This window comes from Saimiri boliviensis, chromosome 10 (genome assembly GCF_048565385.1).
Source record: "Saimiri boliviensis isolate mSaiBol1 chromosome 10, mSaiBol1.pri, whole genome shotgun sequence".
NCBI lineage: Eukaryota > Metazoa > Chordata > Mammalia > Primates > Cebidae > Saimiri > Saimiri boliviensis.
In genome coordinates this window covers 81,600,337-81,614,472 of record NC_133458.1, presented here as the reverse complement: position 1 = coordinate 81,614,472, position 14,136 = coordinate 81,600,337, and the positions used below count along the sequence as shown (strand labels likewise).

Genomic DNA, 14,136 nt, shown 5'->3' with positions numbered 1-14,136 from the left:
TGACTTTTCTGACTAAAATAGAGCCAGTAAAGGCTCTCGGATAGCTCTTATTGTTCATGAATTTGAACAAATTGGGGATCTGTGAATTTATAGCTAGGTTTTGCTCTACTATTGTTTAAAATATAGCACACATGGAAAACACGCCATGGGTGTGTTGTAATTCAGCTTTAATGATGTAACACTTGGTTTCAGTCAGTTGTTGGAGGGCTGTAAGTGACATTGGTTTTGTGCTTCAGACATTGCATGTAACTTAGCAATTATAGCAAGGCTTTCAATAATGGTTGTTGGCGGGATATCCGCAAGTGAAGTCATAGCAATTTTGAACAAGAAAGCTAATAAAAATACACCTGCCTTGTAGTGGAAAGTGAGCCTTTAATATCTCCGCTTTGAAGTTGGGCAAAGCCTTTGGTATTAACTAACAGATATTCTGATGAAGAAATAAGCTACTGCCCTAGGGAAAAGCACAGGATTGAAGTTCCAACAGACTGCTGTTTTCTAATCACCTACGTTTTAGTCACTTTGATATCACAGAAGGAGAATGGAAAGAAGTGACACTATTTTGTTTTAAATGACCCAGAGATAGGACTACTTGAAAGCAGATAATTGTAATTGCAAATAAATAGCAGATGCATATATTTTAAATAAATGATTCCACAAAGGTATAAATAACACTTTTTTGATAATTTTGTATTGTTAAAAAACTTCAGAATGATTTGAAATTTTGCATTTCTATATGTCATTTCAGTATGATGTTTAGCATATCGTATTTGCTTTGTTAATCCTTATTTTATCTTTACATCTTTTCTTTTGTGACTTTTAAAGTCATTTGTTAGGAGTTCTTTACAAATCAAAGATGGCAAGAAAATATAAGCACTTGTGAAGTACCTTTTACATTATTTGGAGAATTATTGCTTTCAGGAAACTCCCTTGGTATTGTGAAAAATAAACTTCTTCCACTGGTCAATTGCTTCCTTCACATTTATTTGGACTTACTTGTATTCTATAGTGACTTAAGAAAAATATTAAGTCCATAATAAATGCCAATATATTGAGAACACTGGAAAAAGAGTTATTTTAGTAATAATACAATGTAAATTGGGATATTATGAAAGAAAAATGACTACTAAATATCAAGCTACAATTATTTTAACTATATTTCTCTGATATTTATTGCAGTCATGTTGGAAATCATGGATTGTGATGTCTAGATTAGTTTAAGATAATTCACATAATTTATACTTCTCCAAGCACTTTAAATATTATTGGTTTTGTTTTATGTTCTTTATAAGTGAATATTTGAACCCAAGGCAGAAACATTCTTTTAATTTTTCCTTCTTTCTTGTTTTTATAATTTTTTTATTAATTCAGCAGTTTATCTCTATAGAGAGTATCAAGTAATCCAAAGGGTATACATTAGTACTTGTCAGGGCCATGTTTAACATCAACATGCTAAACACAGTGAAACTTAGTACCAAGTTCAAAAGGAACAGAAGGACTCCAAATCCCTTGATAATATGTTTAACAAAATCATCATCAAGGTGTTGGTTTTGTTGAAAGAAAGTCACGTTTTATTTCTTGTTTATGAAATGGATTTTGATGTTTCTTAGATCAGAAAAACATTTTCCCAATTTATACGTATCAGTTAAGTGCACCTTATTAGTGAATAGTACACATGAAGCCTTTTTTTTGTGAGTTGGGGGGAAGAAGGGAAGTTGTTTTCTCTGTAGAATTTCAGTGTGTATTTTGCATTTAACTTGAAAAGTGGATTGTGGCTGAGTCTTGACACCTGCTGGGATGAGTATCCATTTCAAGCTACAAAGTGGTGCTCTGAAATAAATTCTGGCAAGCTTGTTAAATTTTGTCAGCTGTATCATCACATTAGTGCAGGATATTATGGTAAAGTAGAGTTGAGTTCAATTTTCTGGTTATAAGCTTGAACCATAAGCTTTTCCTTCTAGTGTTTATGAAGACTTTATATTGCCAGAGAGATTTCAAATTAAGGCAGAAGCAGCACAACAAAAGAACTGATATATTTAACTTTCATATGCCCAGAAGGCATCGTGAAATGTATAACATAATGTAATTTATTGATATTATATTGTAATATCTGCCAGATAATTAAGATATGAAAATGTAGGATATCAAATATCATTATGTACCTAAAATGGTGACATATATTTTTATTTTGTTAGTAAATATAAGACATTTTGAAAAATAATTTTTATTTTGAATAACAATAAGTAGTGTCTATTAAGCACCTGATAAGTACCTGGCACACTCATGGGTCTCTCGCTTCATTTACTTTATCTCATTTCATATTAATTATTCTTAGAATATACAAGAAAAATCTCATATGATATTTTTACTTGCCAAGGGTCATATAGCTAGTAAGTGGGAAAATCAGGATGTCAGGTCAGGTTGTTTCAGAAGCTGTTGCTACATTGGGCAAGTGATGGGGAAAGACTGGGTGACATATCAGAGAGAGGATATAATGAGTGTATTAGAACAGAGAAAAGTTGATGTGAAGTACAGGAACCCAGTGCCAGAAAACATGGTGTCTTTTAGCTTTATTCCATAAAATTTCCAGATGAGACAGACCGTAGTCTCCATGCTACATTCAACAGTTTAGATGAATTCAATTCCTTGCAATTAAGTATCCATGCTGTACCAGAACCAGGCACAGAGTAGACTGCTAACAACAGGGGTGGAGTGGGGGAGTCCCGAGAGAGGAAAAGTGTCAGTATCAAGTGCAGGTGTGCATCAGTCAACACCACAGTACTTATCATAGCAGACAAACTCCAGAGTATTAGTGGCTTCACACAATTGAAGTTTATTTTTTGCTCAGAAAAAGACCAATGTTAGTATTCCTGTTTAGGGTGTGTCCTTTTATGCGGTCTGTTAGGCACGCAGGCTCCTTTCGTCTTATGATTTCACTGATCTTCATTCTGAAAGAAGAATTGAAGGTGAGTGGAAGATTGCCCATTGGAGATGTTGGGGCAGGATGTATCACCTCTGTTCCCATTCCATTGGCAGGACTTAGTCACATGGCAATACTTACTTTTTGAGATGGAGTTTCGCTTTTGTTGTCCAGGCTGGAGTACAATGGTGTGATCTCAATCTCGGCTCACTGCAACCTCCACTTCCCGGGTTCAAGTAATTCTCCTGTCTCAGCCTCCCAAGTATCTGGGATTACAGGCCTGTGCCAACATGCCAGGCTAATTTTGTATTTTTAGTAGAGATGGGGTTTCGCCATGTTGGTCAGGCTGGTCTTGAACTACCGACCTCAGGTGATCCACCTGCCTTGGCCTCCCAAAGCGCTGGGATTACAGGTAGGAGCCACTGTGCCTGGCTGGCAATTCTTAACTAAAAAGGAGCATGGGAAATAAAATCTATCTAAGCCAAAAAAAAAAAAAAAAAAAAAAAAAAAAAGAATGTATTTTAGTGAACATGTAGTGTTAGCTGCAAATTGCAAAACTCTTTACAGTAACAGCCTCTTTTTTGACACAGGGCTTTCTACCCTTTTCCCTGAGTTTTGAGCCCCTGGCTTCATGTGTGCACACGCATGAAGGCATGAAGCCACCGTGGAAGGGGCTTAGATGACATTTGAAAGCCAGAAAGTATAGATCATTAAGACCATTTGGTCAGCGAATTCCTTTACTTCCATTTGGCAGATTAAAAACATAAGGTGAGGCTTAGAAAGATGTTAAATGAATTGTCCACTCTCATAACTAGCAAGCCCAGACCTACATACAAGAATGTTTGTCTTTAAAATCCTTGACATTAACAACTAAAATATATTGTCTCTATAAGCAGATATAGTATGTAAAAATGTATTTCTCCTAGAAAAGTACGTGTAGTTGTTGAGCACAAATAGAAGGGATGGCTTCTGTAGATACTCAGATCACTCAAAGCTCAGAGTTTGAAGTAAAGGGAGTGCCTAACCTCACAAAAGCTCAAAATTTCTAGTAACACACATCCAAAAATGATGACGTACATGACTGTCAAAATATTGTCTTTTGTTCATATAGATTGTGTTACTAAGTCATCAGTTCTATTTTTGACAGTGAAATTAGCAGAGAAGTAGGACTTCAGTGAAGGATAAAGTTAAGAATTTAGTATAAGAACTAGCCCATTTTTGAAACCAGGACAATTGCTTCTGTTTTTGTTCCTGCCCCAGAGATAATGTTTATCAGTGATCCAAGGGAGGGATGTACAATTAAGTTATGTCTAGGATTCTATGTTTTTAGTACTGCTAGTAAGTTGGCAGATGGATGTATTAGCTTTAAAACACCTTAAAATAATTCAGCTTATCCTGGTAACTGCAATATCAATAATGTGATGTTTAAGCATAGTAATCTCAAAAACATTTAAGAAATCATTTTATATATTAACTTCAATAGGGACATAATGAAAAGTAATTTTATAACATCTTTTAATTAAGTCTGCTTTATCAAAAAAAAATAATGCCCTAAACATCTATAAATTAGTTGTTTTTCCTTCCACTAGACCATAAGTTACTTGAGTACAACAGCTGCGTATGATTCATTTTTCAGTCCTCTAACCTAAAGCACAGTGCTGCTACTGTTAACTTTAAAAACCTGCAGCTCAGCCTTCTACCAAACCCAAGAAAGTCAGGATGCTCATGGGATGTGAAGCTTCTTCCTCACCCCTTTCGGCAAACAGCATCCAAATTCCCAGAGATAGTTTTGAATTCCAGAGACATCCACTCCTAGCCCATACTCTTTACTAAGTTACTTAATCTCTGATTCTATGGAAAAACAAATCACACTGGGTTCGAGAGGATCAAACATAATGAACAGGCTAGATCTACAATAACATAGGTGTCGATAAGCAGCACCTTTAGTATCAATAAATGTTAACTATGTAAAAATGGTACCTGCATGTTTCTAGGTTATTCCTCCCTGATAGAATAGAGATATTTAAATTGTTGTTCTGTCATTTTAATTTTAAATTCTAATGTTTTCCCATTAAGAAAGCATTTCTTGTTCGCATGGTTCAAGGCCACACAAGGGGACAATTTCTTGGCATGTCCTCTGGGAGCTTCCAACTTAATCATGAAAGGCTTCTTTTTCTGCGCTACCAAACTTAAATTGGTGCTCCTCATCACCTGTGTACCTGGATTTCTGAGACCTTTCATAACTTTTTTCTACCACCAATGACTTAATTCATTGAAAAAAAAAAAAAAAAAAAAAAGGCAGCAACTCTGTGCCAAGAATCGTCTTAGGTATTTAGTATACCAAAACAATTAAAGCATACCAAATTTAATACAGACGAATATTGAAGCCCTTGAAGAGTGTACGTTCCAGGAGAGAAAAACATCTAGCAATAAGTTAATAAAATATGTCCATAGTGATAATTCCAATATGTGGAACAACAAAGAGAGGGGAATGGGTAAGCCCTTGAGGTGCAGGGGAGGAAGGATGGATAGCGAAGGATGGATGTGTTTGCTGTGAACTCTTGGCAGACTCCTGAAGGAGATAAAGGAGCAAACCATACTGCTATATTCGGGAACAGGAGTTCAGGTAGAAGGCAAGGATGCTTCCAAGACCTGACGTGAACGATCAGTATGTTCAAGAAAGAACTAGAAAATCATTGTGTTTGGAAAGGGTAATGAAAAGGAGAGGAGAGCAAAACGCCTCAGAGAGGTAACACCAGGACCAAAATCTAGAAAAATTGTTGGCCCATGGCAGTAATATATGGGAAACTCTTGGAAATCCATGAGCAGTGGAGTAATGTGATTTGATTTACCTTTAAAAGGCTCACTGAAATTTCCCATTCCAAAGGAATATTGGTTTGACTACTTTAAAATAAAAATGTGAGTTTCCTTCTGTGCTCTGAAACCCGCAATGGCTGCTTCTGGGCGTTAGGTATAGCAAAATAAGACCCTTTTTGCTATGGTTAGATTCTTCAGCAACAGATTGTTCTTTGAATTATTCCTGTACTTTCCTCTCAAAAAGAGGGAATTTCTTACAGTTAACACAGTTCCTATGGGAATAATTTCCTTTTCTTGCTTTTCAATCACAAGACATCTTCCTTGCTTAGCCTGAATTACTCATTGTTTAAGAAATCAGGCCAGGGTGTGGTGTCCTAGGCCTGTAATTCCAGCATTTTGAGAGGCCCAGGTGAGCCAAAGACCTGAGGGCAGGAGTTCGAGACCAGTCTGAGCAACATGGAGAAACCCCATCTCTACTAAAAATATAATATTAGCGGGGGGTGATGGTATACACTGGTAATCTCTGGTACTTGGTGGGTAAGGCAGGAGAATCACTTGAAACTGGGAGGCAAAGGTTGCGGTGAGCCAAGATTGCACCATTGCACTCCAGCTTGGGCAACAGAGTGAGACTATGAAAGAAAAAAAAAAGGGAAGGGAAGAAAGGAAGAAAGATGGAAGGAATGAAGGAAGGGAGGGAGAATGGATAGATAGAAGGATGAAAGGATGGAAAGATGGATGGAAGGGAGGAAGGGAGGAAGGGAAAAGGAGCTTATGACCAGGCACAGTGTCTCATGCCTGCAATCCCAGCATTTAGAGAGTTTGAAGAGGGAAGGTTGCTTGAGCCTAGGAGTTTGAGACAAGCTTGGGCAACATAGTGAGACCATGTCCCTCCCCAATTTTTTTTTTTTTTTTTTTTTACTTAAACGGGTAACATGGCACACACCTGTAGTCCTAGTTACCCAGAGGGCTGCGGTGGGAGCATCACCGGAGGGTGGTAGGTCAAAGCTGCAGTGAGCTGTGAAGGCAATACTGTAGTCACTGTCCTCCAGCCTGGGTGACAGAGTGAGACAAGAAAGAAAGAGAGAAAGTGAAAAAGAGAAGGAGAGAAAGAAAGTAGAAAATAAAGAGAAAAAGAAAGAAAGAAGTGAGTTTATCGTTGTTTCATGGAAATCTCTCTTCCTCTCCCTCTCAGGGCTTAACTATGCATACCCTCAGGTAAATAACCTTCCTGTAGTCTCCCATTATCATTTATATTTCCCCTATTACTGTGCTATAGCAGTTTCTCTTCTAATCTTTCCCTTCTCATTAAACTCCTAAATTTCTCAATTGTCTAATATTTATGGATGTGCAGTCCTAACTCAGCAGGTGTTGAACAAACAACCTTTACATGTGAGTGAATGAAGCTCCAGGAAGACTCAGCCCCCTCATTCTTACACTTGCTGCTTTCCTTTTTTGTATTCAGTTCCAAGTATCCCTTTTGGTAGCTGATTAATTCGGCATATCCCAAGGTGTTTGGTCTTCTCCAACACTTACTACTTTTTCTTTATGGAAACCTAGCCCCAAGAGTGTTCTATTTTTAGCTTTCCACTAATTGCAAATATAAACCAGAAAATATCAAAATAGAGATGTAGTAGATGAGCCCAAAAACATTTCTTCCAAAAAATAGCAAGTTGAGACCAGATCCAGGTTATGATGCATATTCTAGGAACACAATTTTACCTACTCTTAAGCTCAGAGGCTCACTTATTGCACAAAGGCTTCGTAACACAATCTGGGATTCAAATCTCTGCCTTCACGAAATTACAAATACAATATGTTATGAACTTTCAGCATTGATCAAAAACAATTAAAACAATTCACGTTAAGACAAAAATTGCCAAATTCTATCCTCTGGAAAATGGCAAACTTTCCAACAGCTTATAAAAAGCTTTACTATATTGGTTCTGGGTCTCTAGTTTTTTAAAATCTTTTCCAAGATAATTTCTGGAGGTTTAATTATTAATGGCAGATGGCCCCAAATCTCTGGGTGTTGTTTTTTTTTTTTCATAATGCCTTTTAGGAAATAGCAACCCTTCTTCTAGGTTCATTCCACTTCCCAGAGGCTGAAAGATGCAACAAAATGCGTGGTGTCTGTTTGACCCAAGTTAGCCATTTGTATTTTTGGAGCTTATATCCATTACATAGGGACAACCATGTAATTCTGCCATGGGAGAGAAGGCCACTTCTTCATGTGAAATCACTGTAACCACACGTAGGAGATATATATGGTCAACACCAAGGATATCTCATTAATCAGTGCGTTCAGAAAAGAGTAAGGCAAGAAGAGCTGAAATAACCTTAAGAGCGTTAGTAATCATTCTTGAGAGGCCTTTTCAAAATAGGTAAACTGTGAAGAGGCAGGCACGAAAGTTAAGAGGTCTGTGTATTTTATGTGATGGAAGATCTGTATTCAGGAAAGAGGATCCTAAAGAGAAGTTATGTTCACTTTTCATTAATTTATATTTTGCCAAGACACTGGAGTCTTAAAAAAAAAGTCTATCGTCCCCTATCCCCTTTCAGGTTATACTGATTATACGTCACTTACAATAAGTAATCAAATATAGCCAAAAGTAAACACAGTGGGAGTTTTGCCATATAGATGCCTGGGCTCCATCTAGTGGTAACTGTTTTTATCATTTTCCTTATTAGTCCTTTAATTTAAATGTATTTAATAAATAGAATTTGTGTCTTGAGGACATCATCAGTTTTGTATTTTTTTTCCAAGAATATCTCAGTTAAAAAAATTTGTGTGCACAATTTAATTTAGCACTGCTTCTAATGAGATATTTCCTCTGCTTTATAAAACTTGACTTAAATAGTTACTGCAGTGAGAATTCATTTGTACATGTTTTTTGCTCCTTTGGTTTGTTTCCTTCCGTTGCGCTCCCTCTTTCTCTCCTCCTCCTTCCTCCTCATTATCCTCCTCCTTTCTTTCTCTTTCTTTCTTTCTCTTCTTTTTCTCCTTCCTCTTCTTCTTTCCTCCTTTCTTCCTCCTCCTCCTTTCTTCCTCTTTCCTCCTCTTCTTTTTTGTCGTTAAAGGGGACAGAAACAAATTGCAGACAACCAAGACAAGGTGTCATAAATGGCTATAGTTAAATGTTGCATAAAAGCAAAAACAATCAAACTTGTTATTAAAGAGGCAAACCTAATGAAAAATTAATCTATGGGGTTCAAAAACAATTGAATGACAAAGTTTAGATGACTAGAAGTAAACTGTGAGCTGGCAGGGTGCAATGCTGGTATTTTCAGTTTAAGCATTTTGCTTAACTGTGGCATTTCTATTAATGTTTTGAGTTATTTTTTCTGTTTCAGTCATTTTTCCTTGTTGTTTATATGTTAAAGGCCTGATGTGCTATTAAAATAGTGTCCTTTTGTGTGTGTGCAGGTATAGGTGTGTAATGCTTCATTCTTTGCTAGATTAGTTTGGATGTATATTTTGTGAGAGAAGTTTGTTTAAAAAACAATGAAATAGAATTAAAAACAAGCTTTTTAAAGTGAATCTTAATCTCACATGCCCTTAGACTCCCACTAATGAAATAATTGCAGATATGTATTAAATTTTACATATAAAATTATGAAAAGTAGAAATGCTAATAGATATTTCTATTAAAATTTAAATTTGGTTTTTGTTGGATAGATGTTGTCCTCTAGATGTAGCCATCATATATGTCTTTTATAAATGTTTAAATCTTGCTCTGTTCAAAACTTTAAACAAATTATCTTATCTACAAATGCAAACTATAGAGATGAGTATCCTTTTTGTCTTCCCATTTCCTTCTGGCTCCGCTCCCCTCAAAAACGTCCCCAAGAACTCCATTCTTATCACGTGTTAATTTTGGGCATATCTGTTCTTATTTGAAGGTGATGATGTACTTAAAACATTTGCCACCAATAGATTGTCACTATTGTTTAGCACAAGAAAATATCTCACTCAGAAACCTGTAGTGTGCCAGAAATGTTTGGAATTGGATATATTTTAGAATTTTAGACAGGTGCATACATAATATAGTACAGAACACCCCTTTGGGGTTTGTGGTATCACCTCTTGGTCCAATCATCTATCTACATATGTATGTATGTATGTGTGTGAATATAGTAGAAAAGTGTATGAATATTCACCTGAAATTGCCTAAATAAAGAGCAGAAATAGCCTTTTATCAATTCAAGTTAGCTTTATGGCCAATTCAGTTAAGAATTACAATAGCAACCAAAATAGTTGGATTTCAGAGCTTTGGAACTTCACAATTACAAAGAAAAATGATATTAAATATTCTTCTCAAGAGTTGTTTCTATCTCTCTTTATTGCTAGGACAGAGTGGGTGGGTGTTTGGGAGTGAGTTTCCTTTCGAAAGTACTTCAGACAATTTGTGAAAACACTTAACTTGTACAAGTCACACAACAGCTAAGCTTTATTGTTTTTAAAAACTGTAAGTTACATAACCCAAATGTAATTTGTATATAAACATATTTGCTTCAACTTGAGATCCTTATTTAGAAAGAAAAGGATTTATTTCCCTAATTTGTAGGTATTTTCAAGTTCATTTGTGTCCATCCATTTATTAAGGCGTATATAACATTCTGTGATATCTGTCATCTGATTTAATGATGGTTGTTGGCTCATATCCCAGGATTGACAAGATAAACAAATATGTTAAGCCCCTCTGAATGTCTAACCATTTAGAAAACAAGCTCCAAGTTTATATTTAATACTTTTTATTCTTCCCCAATTTTGAAGATGCCATGTGAATCTTTTAATGCATGAATGAAGGAGAGTTGAGAAACTGAAAGTTCTTTTTTCACTTTTTATAAACTTAATCATAATCGATTTAGAGCCTCTAGGAGAAACATTTCTAAACTGTTACAGAATTTGATGTGAGAGACCATGGGACAGGATCCAGAAATAAGAATTGTCGTAAGTGCATGGTGATTATAAGACGACTTCTGTGTGACTACTGTGAAAATTTGTTTTTGACTTTCTTCAGTTTCATTAGGATTCATTGTATTTTCAGTTCTATACTATCTGGATAATCATTTTTCAAATTTTTTTGGTAAATGTATACTGTTTTCTTCCTCTCAAATTAAGGTTTGGCATATATATCCTTTAAAAATGTTAAAGACATATAATAATACTCTATGTCAAATAATTCCAATTTTGAGTTGCAAGTGTCTATTCCATTGCCTGTCATTTCTCTTGCTCATCACTGATGGAATCTTTGTGTGTGTGTGCTTGTGTGCGTGCGTGTGTGTGTGAGTGTGTGTGTATGTGTTTCTGGCTATCTTTGATTATGTAGTGGATATTAAATTTAAAGGTTAATTCATAGAAATAAGTTGGAGTTTTGGGAAAACATAACTTTCCTCCAGTGCGGATTTTAAATTACCATTGCCAATATTTCTACCAATTCAGGTAACTTTAATTCAACCCTGAGACATGATACTTTTTCTCCATAATGACTCAAGACCAAGCTTCAGAGCATGCAAAGCTTTGTTTACTATGTCATATCCCTATTCCTAGGGCGCATCTCTTTGGATCCCCGGTCCAAATTCAGGGTTGTTTTCATGAGGGTCTCTCCTTTGAAAGACTCTAGACTTTGATTTTGTTCTAGCCTCTTTCAGTTGATAAATTCCATGAGACGAAAATAGTCATGAATGTCACACCTCTCTGGATTTTGTCCTTTCCCATTTCCTACTCTGGTTATTCCACAGTAACACCACTCATTTGCCCCAACCATATTTAAAAATTATTTTTTCTTGCTTTTTCAGTAGGTTTTCTATGGAGATTGGTTACCATGATTGCCATTACAGAAAAAAAAAAAAAAAAAAAAAAAAAACTATGCTGTGGCATTAACAATCAACTTTTTGAAAAATAGAAATGAGTAAGACAAAGGTAGAACAGAATGAGGCCAGTAGAGAAATAAGAGGAGGAGAAAAACTTATAAAAGATTTTGGCAATAATCAATTTTAGAATAAGGAAGGAGTGATCAGAGAAGGCAAAGGAAGGAAGAGTTTCAAGATTTCGATGATTATCTCTGTAAGAATGATCAAATAGGATTAGTCACGAGAAAAAAACCAATCAAGTGTTGCAGTCAGGAAGGCATTAGAGAGGTTTCTGTGGACAGGTTCAAGAAGCCTGATTTTAGAGTTTTCAAAAATACTACTTAGCTAAAAAGCATATTTCGCAACTTGTTAAAGAGGGTTGATAAAAGCAAAGAAAAAAAAAAAAGAAGCAAGCCAATATAGAATGGCTAGCCCATATCTTTAAAAATATTTTAATTAAATCAAATGATTATGATAGAATTTCTTCATGAATGGATTTTAAAAATAAAGCTCATGATAGTCTTCTCCTAAGTTTGGAAGAGTATTAGACCTTGGATATTTTCTTAATTTCGTATTATTTCTATATGCTCAGGGATCATTTTTTGATACTGGCTTGTAAATATGAGTCATTTGTATCAGCTTATTTGACCATGTGGATTAGGATTTCAAGATCAGTAGGACATTTTTAACTTTAAACTGATCCACTTATAAATAATACCGTTTTGAATGATAGACTATATTAAAGCAGAATATCTTTTTTTAGCAGAAACCTGAAATTGATTACCTTTTATTAGAATAGAACTCATATAAAGACGAATTCTAAGACCTTATAATCTTTTAAAAATGTGAGCCAGGCTCAGTGGTTCTTTCCTGTAATCCCAGCACTTTGGGAGGCCAAGGCAGGCAGATCACTTGAGGTCAGGAGTTTGAGACCAGCCTGGCCAACACAATGAAACCCTGTCTCTACTAAAAATACAAAAATTAGCCGGACGTCGTGGTGTGTGCCTGTAATGCCAGCTACTTGGGAGGCCCAGGCGGGAGAATTACTTGAACCCTGGAGGCAGAGGTTGCAGTGAGCCAAGATTGTGCCGCTGTACTCCAGCCTAGGTGACAGAGCAAGACTCCCTCTCAAAAAAAGAAAAAGTGTACATGTATAAACCTTTCAATATCTCTTCTAGTGGAACTTATGCAATGGTGTCAATCATTGAATACTACCATTGTCTTATTGGGTGACAAATCATCTTCTACTACTTCTTGTAACAGACACTTGAATCAAACGACTTCTAAATCTGTTCAGAAAGTACTGAATATATGAAAGTCTTCTGGGATATTTTATTTTACTATTAGTAGTTATAATAATAATGTGTTCATGTTCACTCCAATCAAGATCATAAGGGATTTAACAGGTGTTTAAAATGGTAAGAAATTTTAGACAAACCAATAGGTTAGGACACTTCTCTTATTACAAGGTAATATTGTATCTAACAATGTGAGTGGAATTTGAACCTCTTTGCCTATCCTCACTCCTGAATTAATAAAGCAAGCTGGATTACTGTATCATGATTTATTCTGGTCCATGTTTATGTCCCAACACTAAATATAAGCATCTGGTTTCATCTAGACATCTGTCAATGGTCAATGGCTTTTACAGTGTCTTGGGATTGTGGAATTGACTACTTTTCCGGGTCATAAATTCATACCTTATATAAGATAGATATGATCCAAATCAACAGTTACCATAAAAATGATCTTAAACGATGAAGTTTCAAATTAATACTGATCCCCAATATACTGAAATGTTTCCCTGATTTGTGTGAATCAATGACAGAATTTACGAAGCTGAAAGTCAACATTACTACATTGAGAATGGGCATCACAAAGAAGATTCACTTGATTGATTGAGGGAAAATACAGTTTTAAACCAGAAGTCTTTAAAATGCTCACTTTTTAATAACAATGCCACCTGTGGATATGCCTGATGTTTTTCCTTTTGTTTGTGTTCACCCTGCCAGTTATAGAGAGCAAAAAGCTGAATATTCTCTTTCTATGAAGACAGTTCGATTTTATTACCATGAAATCAGAGTGCCATTGGTAGAAAGTGGATTACGATATTTACATAATGCCTAAAATAATCAAATAATTTCAGTGTATGTTATTTAGTAGCCGATTAGCCTATAAAGTGGAATTACTTATTCAGTTACAGAGAAACCTATTTTGTAATTTCTTTTTCTTGGCTTCTTCACTAAACATTATACTGCTACAGTAAGGGTGGAAAAGTTACTAAACACATTATTAGCCTCTTAGCGTTGTTAACTTAACAGTATAACATCTGCTTATTGTTATCCCCTTTGCTTAGTTATCTGGATAATGAACTTTTGTGTGTGTCTGCATATTTGTTGGGAAAGGCAGTCTTGTACAAGAAGTCTTCTGACCCCTTCTTGGCCAACAAAGAATCAACCTAGGGCCTGTAACACTTCCTTATCAAATGATAAAGAGCCCAGGCAGCCTGCATCATCAGGTTTATCACCTTGACTGAAAAGATCTTTGTT

At 35.7% G+C, this 14,136-nt stretch overlaps 1 protein-coding gene across 3 annotated transcripts in view; it reads left to right on the top strand.

The window, feature by feature from the left end:
* The window catches only part of AGMO (alkylglycerol monooxygenase), a 374,417-nt gene that overhangs the window by 229,610 nt on the left and 130,671 nt on the right, over window positions 1-14,136 (top strand). The window lies entirely within an intron of this gene.